General features: G+C 38.6%; 1 long non-coding RNA gene across 1 annotated transcript in view; it reads left to right on the plus strand.

Annotated features, from left to right (window-relative positions):
- The window catches only part of LOC126213109 (uncharacterized), a 57,852-nt gene extending 50,176 nt beyond the window's left edge, over window positions 1-7,676 (plus strand). Inside the window, exon 2 of the long non-coding RNA XR_007541076.1 lies at window positions 7,288-7,676. This is a non-coding gene — a long non-coding RNA (uncharacterized LOC126213109). The remainder of the gene's footprint in view (window positions 1-7,287) is intronic.
- Window positions 7,677-8,224: the final 548 nt, after the last annotated feature.

Below are 8,224 nucleotides of genomic sequence, written 5' to 3' on the forward strand. Positions count from 1 at the left end.
TGATTTTGCTTTTTGTGAAGTTTTGGGCCTTAGGAAAATTAAAAACCACATTCATTTAGCTTTTAATGCAGTTTTAGGCCGCAGGACGATTAAAAACCAATCCGGTTTTGCCTCAGGACAGTTAAAAACCCATCTGATGCTGTACGACCTTGTGTAGGGGATGGGCTTACCTAACAGCGCAACATCAGTTGACTGCTGAACTTGAGCAGTAATCCACGTTGTACACAATGGTTCGGGTAATGTGCAACACCCTGTATGTAAACAGTCTCGCATGCAGTATATAGCTGACAGAATTAGTTCTTTTTGCAGAAGACACTGGTATGGCAATTTATCCAAGCGTACATGCAGAAACAAGGGAATGGTAAACAGTGCTCTTAAAAGTATCATTGACTGGTTTTCTGTGAATTGTCTCACCCTCAACTTTAAAAAGGCGCGATATATTCACTACTTCTCATCTTGGGATACTACACCAATTACGAGTGTAACACATAGTTTGAAAATAATCAATGAGGTGGAAACTTCAAAAGTGTCCTTCTTGGTGAAAATATTGACCGGAAAAGAACATTTTGGAGCTCCCAAAGCTTCTTAATTCAGCCATATTTGCAGTTACAATCATTGCAATTCTTGGGAAGAGACACATCAGTAAGCTGACATATTTTACATGTATTTATTCATTGATGTAATATGGAATAGTGTTCTGAGATAACTCATCTTTAACAAAGAAAGACTTCATAGTCTAAAAAAGTGCTGTAAGAATATATATGGTGCTCAAACGTGGTTTCACTGTTTAAGTCCTGACTGTGGCATCACAGTATTTTTTTTATGCCCTCATGAAGTTTCCTGTACATAGGCCACAGGAGGTCAAAAGTAAAAATGACGTATGGTTAAAACACTATTAGAAAAAAGGACGCTGATTTATGCACGTTAAGGTTGCCTTTAGAAAAAAAGGCGTGCACAATGGTGCAACAAAAAATTTTGAGGACTTACTCAGTCATGCAAAAAGTGTGACAGAGGGCAAAGTAAAATTTGAAGATAAACCTATAAAGATTTTCATGACAACTCGTTCTGTCCAAGAGAAGAATTTCTATTATTGTGGCGGTAGGAACTGCTAACTCTTATCTGCTTGTCTTCACTTTTATTAAAACAAATAGTAGTCAATGGTCAGGATGTCGACGTATTTACAAAATAATTTGCGACGAAACTTTTAAATGATTTGCTCAATATCATTACGTTTTATGATGCAAATAATCCATGGAATATGAGTACTAGGGTAAGATGCCCAGAGTAAGTGCAGCTTTCAGTCTATGTGTGCTCTTGAAGTACATTGGATTCCTGTTAATTTGAAAAAAAAAAAAAGATTGTTTTTCACAAATCCAATCGTGCAAGAATAGCGATGATACCAGGCATATCATCTCACACCTCGAGACGTCACGTGATCGGTGAGAAAGTCTGAGGAATTACACTGTGGGACCCTGTGGGGGGGAGATGCACGGGATTATCAAGGAGCTGGACAAGCTTCAACAGGGGAAAGGGAGGATACTGTGTTCTCTCAGTTGCTACAGAGGTGTCGAGACGGAGGTTTTGTAGCAGTTTTCACCACGATTAAGCATCACACCAACTTCAGAGCGGCGAACAAGGGAAAACGTCGACTGAGCGTGGCACTTGCGAGAGAGAGGATTCGACATATGCGCCTCAGGCTAGATGTGGTAGCCAGGGAGCTTTCACATCTTCACCTGTACATGACAGTCTCCTTAGAAGCTGAAGACTGGGACAGGGTAGCCAGTGTCTCTCGGTCTTGCCCTGTAGCGGAGAGTGCCAAGAGGAATGCCTCAGAACACGAGGCTGTCAAGTTTGTCAGCACGTGTAAGATAACACAGCAGGAGGAGGATTCTCATATAGTGATTAACCACTTTGATGACATCACTTTGAAAGTACTCAGCAGCAGATCCAACTTTTGCAGCAACTCCTAGAACTGCGCTCATTTCTGGTTTCATCAGTACAGTGGACCAAGAAGCAAACACACTTTCACCAAATGTGGCAGAAGAAACTTGATGGGAAGCCAGCAGGGTGGTCACCAGGACTAAACCTACAAACTGGAACATATCAAATGATGAGAAGCGTGCACTCAATAGGCAACAAGAAGAGAATAGCATCATGTTGTTTACAGCAAACGAAGGGATATCTACAGTCTTTTTGCTGCAGACTAATTATGATCAGAAGCTGAGTTAGTTGCTGCAAGGCCATGTTTACAGACTTTACTAACGTGACTCTACAGACAAAGTGAACAAGAAGACTAGGGCTCTTTTCAAGACCTGTGAAGGTTATTAATTAGCTATGAGAGTGCCACTGCTGCCCAGTTAATATGGACTGCTGAAAGTACACAAAGAGAGTGTGTGACCACACTAAATTGTCAGGAGCATTGGTATATCAGTGTATCCAACAGCCAAGCACTTGAAGAAATAGCTACATACTTCTGGAGAATAGTATTCATTACATCTGCATCTTCGGGGCATTCTTGCAACATCTCAAGCAACCACATATCATAGGTAACTGATACAATTGTCAGCTTTGATGTTGTACCTCTGTTCGCTAAGGTACCAATGAAACTGATTCAGAGATATTTGATGATGCTCTGTTCAAATTTTCAGGCATATACTGAACTCAACTCACTTTCTGTATGGGAGCCAATATCGTGAGGAGACAGGAGGTGTTGCCATGGGCAGTTCTCTGTCTCTAACCATTACCAATATGTTCATGGAGAAATTTGGAGAAGAGGCATAGCTAGATACAAATGTACTTACTTATTTAGGTATGTGGATGATAAAATTGGGATCATGCCACATTGGAGGAAGAGGGTTAATGAGTATTGGAACATACGAACTCACAGCACCCAAAGATAATGTTCAGCATGGAACTGGAAAAGGGTGGCCATCAGCTGTTTCTGTGTTGTTGTTGTTATGGTCTTCAGTCCATATACTGGTTTGATGCACCTCTCCATGCTACCCAATCCTGTGCAATGTTCTTCATCTCTGAGTAACTACTGCAATCTACATCCTTGTGAATCTGCTTAGTGTATTCATCCCTTGGACGCCCTATTCGATTTTTTCCCTTCACACTTCCCTCTAGTACTAAATTGGTGATCCCTTGACGCCTCAGAACGTGTCCTACTAACCGATCCCTTCTTCTAGTCAAGTTGTGCCACAAATTCCTCTTCTCCACAATTCTGTTTAGTACCTCTGCATTAGTTATGTGATCTACCCACCTAATCCTCAGCATTCTTCTGTAGCACCACATTTCAGAATCTTCTATTCCCTTTTTGTCCAAACTATTTATCGTCCATGTTCCAATTCCATACATGACTACACTCCATACAAATACTTTCAGAAACGACTTCCTGACACTGTTTCAATTCCATACATGGCTACACTCCATACAAATACTTTCAGAAACGACTTCCTGACACTTAAATCAATACTTGATGTTAACAAATTTCTCTTCTTCAGAAACGCTTTCCTTGCCATTGCCAGTCTACATTTTATATCCTCTCTACTTCGACCATCATCAGCTATTTTGCTCCCCAGATAGAAAAACTCCTTTACTACCTTAAGTGTCTCATTTCCTAATCTGATTCCCTCAGCATCACATGACTTAATTCAACTACATTCCATTATCCTCGTTTTGCTTTTGTTGATGTTCATCCTTTCAATACACTGTCCATTCCGTTCAACTGCTCTTCCAAGTCCTTTGCTGTCTCTGACAGAATTACAATGCCATCGGCGAATGTCAAAGTTTTTATTTCTTCTCCATGGATTTCAATACCTACTCTGAACTTTTCTTTTGTTTCTTTTATTGCTTGCTCAATATACAGATTGAATAACATTGGGGATAGGCTACAACCCTTTCTCACTCCCTTCCCAACCTCTGCTTCCCTTTCATGCCCCTCGACTCTTATAATTGCCATCTGGTTTCTGCACAAATTGTAAATAGCCTATCGCTCCCTGTATTTTACCCCGGCCACCTTCAGAATTTGAAAGAGAGTATTCCAATCAACATTGTCAAAAGCTTTCTCTAAGTCTATAGATAATAGAAACGTAGGTTTGCCTTTCCTTAATCTTTCTTCTAAGATAAGTCATAGGGTCAGTATTGCCTCAAGTGTTCCAACATTTCTACGGAATCCAAACTGATCTTCTCCTAGGTCGGCTTCTATCAGTTTTTCCATTCGTCTGTAAAGAATTCGCGTTAGTATTTTGCAGCTGTGACTTATTAAACTGATAGTTCGATAATTTTCACATCTGTCAACACCTGCTTTCTTTGGGATTAGAATTATTATATTCTTCTTGAAGTCTGAGGGTATTTCGTCTGTCTCATACATCTTGCTCACCAGATGGTATAGTTTTGTCAGGTCTGGCTCTCCCAAGGCTGTCAGTAGTTCTAATGGAATATTGTCTACTCCCGGGGCCTTGTTTCGACTCAGGTCTTTCAGTGCTCTGTCAAACTCTGCACGCAGTATCATATCTCCCATTTCATCTTCATCTACATCCTCTTCCATTTCTATAATATTGTCCTCAATTACATCGCCCTTGTATAGACCCTCTATATACTCCTTCCAGCTTTCTGTTTTCCCTTCTTTATTTAGAACTGGGTTTCCATCAAAGCTCTTGATATTCATGCAAGTTGTTCTCCTTTCTCCAAAGGTCTCTTTAATTTTCCCGCAGGCAGTATCTATCTTATTCCTAGTGAGATAAGCCTCTACATCCTTACATTTGTCCTCTAGCCATCCCTGCTTAGCCATTTTGCACTGCCTGTCGATATCATTTTTGAGACGTTTGTATTCCTTTTGGCTGCTTCATTTACTGCATTTTTGTATTTTCTCCTTTCATCAATGAAATTCAATATTTCTTCTGTTACCCACGGATTTCTACTAGCCCTCGTCTTTTTACCTGTTTGATCCTCTGCTGCCTTCACTATTTCATCCCTCAAAGCTACCCCTTCTTCTTCTACTGAATTTCTTTGCTGGTATATGCCGCATGCAACTTTTGTATGTAGCAACTCAGTAATAGGCTTTGCGGTATTGTGATTCCTAAGAGACGAAAAGCGGAACACAAAATTGTTGGAGAGAAAACAGGAAACGTAATATACATTCGCATTCTAGGAGGCAATCAAGCTGAATGGTTAAAATGATTGTGGTTAGAGTATCGTATTTTCCCATAGAATATAAATGTATATGATATATTTAATACTGTGACGTATGTACTCATCCTGTACGTGTAGTGACGTACTCATGAATGTTATAAACTGCAGCTGTGTTGTATGCAACTTAGTACTGTTGTAGTGGCTGTTGGAAGGCTTCTTCAAATGTAACTCTCGTTTAAATGTGTTGAGATGTTAATTAATGGAGTTGTTGGACTTTATTTTGGCCACTGAAGTATATAGCAATGAAACTCGCTAAAAACAGGAAGAGGAATGCAGAAAACTGGAGATACTGTGGGAAATTCACATTTGCAAAATAAGGTGCTGAAATAGCAGGAAAGGGTTCTTATGAATGTCTCGCGGGCATTCAGAAAATTCGTAAATTAAATCAGTGTCTAGTGAATTCACTCTTCATTATTAATCATAAGGACCATTAGTGAGTAAATGGTTTAGGATGTAAGTATTGAATTTCAATGTTAGAATGGATAATTTTTGGATCTTAGCTGTGCTGCTTAGAAAAGAAATGCTGTAGGACAGATTGAATAAAAGTATTCTATTTGTGCGCCAGTAGAGTGAGAAACATCTAAGTGCAAAGCAGGCAGTACTGGCCTTTTTGGGTTGTACCAAAAAGATGCAAACTCTGTACGAATGTTCCAACAGTAACTAAACTTCATTCTTGATAATTTAATCCTGTTTTCTTATCAATTGGCAGTCATTGCCTCATCACGTGAGGCTAACGTGAGGTTATTCGCACAAGGGCAGGTGCTGATGCTACACCCATCTACTTTGACCTGTAATGTCATGGTAAGCCTCGATGTTTTTGAGTCTGTGTTTGTAGATTGTGTGTTGTAGTATTTGGCGGCTCTCTGTTGTGCTGTTTGTTTGTTAGTGAGTAGTTTGACGTGAACTGAATGTTTCATGTTGGTATTGAAACATTTTGTGCTGGCTTTGTGGTGAGTTACTTTGAATTTGCATATTTTTGCTGATGGATTCATTTTTATGTTTGGAAATAGTATTGCGTGTGTTTCTTGTGGTCGGAGATTTACTATTTCTCTTTTTTCTTGTGTGGTGAAGAAGATATAGATCTTTATGAGTAGCTCATTGCATGTTGCAATGGGCGAAGTTGTTAGTGTATATTGTAATTGGTGGTGGTGATAGTTCTCATGAATTTTCGAGATTTCCTTGTTAGTGTTTGGTAATTGTTGGAATGTTATTCGTAGGTATCATGGGTACTGATGTGCCTTCGTTGTTTAGGATACATTTCTGATATTAGTCATGTGAACATGGTTTGGTTTATTGTACTGAGAGCTTTGGTTTAGATATAGTAAGTGAAAGTGTTGTATCTAGGGGTTTGAGCTATCTGGGTGAAGTGAAATTTGCAACACCAAGTTTTAGAGGTGTTGGTTCGTGGTTATCAACGGCTTTGTCGGAGCTGTGTAGCACGAGTGAAAATTGTGTTGAGTTTTTGAGTTCTGTATGGGTTACTGGTATTGAGGTCTTCATTTGAGATTCATAGGTCACGTGAAATTTACAACACCAATAGTTTACATTTTTGTAATTTTTTTGTTAGATTTTTGAGTATTTTGTGTGCTTGAATTTTGGGTGAATACTTGTTTTGCAGTGATGTCATTATTGCCAGAGAGTGGAAAAAATCACTATTCTTTTGAAATTGTGATTGTTTATTTATGTCATGCCACATTAGTAAATGTATATATTGTGAAGGTGCTGTGAGAATTCTTAATGCCTTGAAGGTGCACCCACAAAATGACAGTTGTTAAACACTAGTGTCTATCTCCAGCTTCTCACTTACAATTTGATGCAATATGTGATCACATTAGCTGGATACATGTTTTAGCATTTGACAACTAAATATTTGTTCAGATGTAGAAGATTTTTCTCACGGGTACTTCGATGGATGTTGATTTGTATCTCATTGGCGACATACAAAATTCATGTTACTAATCAGTATGTTCTTATTACTTTTCTAATTTGACATGTAGTGATGATATTCTACTTATGTTTGATCTTTTCTGTCCTGCTAGGTTCTATAAAGAAGTATTTGATAGTTCAGTCAGTACACCTTTGATTTATTTTCAGAAACGCATCACAAATCCAGTACCACACCAGGGCTACAGGATTGTACAACCAAACGTTCTCTGCCAGAACCCTATATTTTTTGGGATGGTTACTAAGGATAGGCCATGGCATATACCGAAGATCATTATTTTATATTTTACCATTTGTGCCGTATTAATGTCTGTTTAATATATTAATGTTATGGCACTGTCAATAGTAGTTTCACAAATACAATTTAAGAAAATGAAACAGTTCACATTCCGCTGTGAAAACCCACTGTCATATAATTTTATTGAAGTGGATGACACTTGTATATCTTGTGTTGGAGTTACTGTTGCAATGAATGTCATTTTTTTGTGTGACATGTTAAAAACAACTGCAATAAAATAAATTTGTTTATTGCAAATGGAGTTATGCCTTTTACATATGTTGTATTATCCCATTTTACATGTGTGTTGTTCACAATCCCTGCTCCCATCCCCACCCAGAGAAAGTAATTACAGAATCATTGCATAATGTTACATCATGTGTGTGTATGTCTTGGAAGGGGGGGGGGGGGGGAAGGGGAGTGCACACACTTTTGAGAAGAGTTTATCAGTCCATCCACTAATGATTATAGGCCAAAGGGTAATATTTTTTTACTGAGTTGCTTACATTTCTTCAAAAGTAAAGCTGTGAAAAATATGAAAATAAAATATTTTGTGATTGGCTCTGCATGGAATGTTGAATGTTTCGTTATAATATATTGAATTACTCAACATTTATTCACTTACTGTGAACTGTTAGACATCAGCAGTATTAGGTACAAATATAACATCTATTAGTGACATGAAAATTTCTGCTGGATTGCGACTTGAACCTAAATTTCTCTCTTGTGAGGAAATTTCCATGAAGTTCTGGGTTTGCAGTCAGATGTTGCAGCACCAGTGTTCTGACTGCATAACATCCAGCAGTGTGA

The sequence above is a fragment of the Schistocerca nitens genome, chromosome 11 (assembly GCF_023898315.1).
Source record: "Schistocerca nitens isolate TAMUIC-IGC-003100 chromosome 11, iqSchNite1.1, whole genome shotgun sequence".
In the NCBI taxonomy this organism is placed as follows: Eukaryota; Metazoa; Arthropoda; class Insecta; order Orthoptera; family Acrididae; genus Schistocerca; species Schistocerca nitens.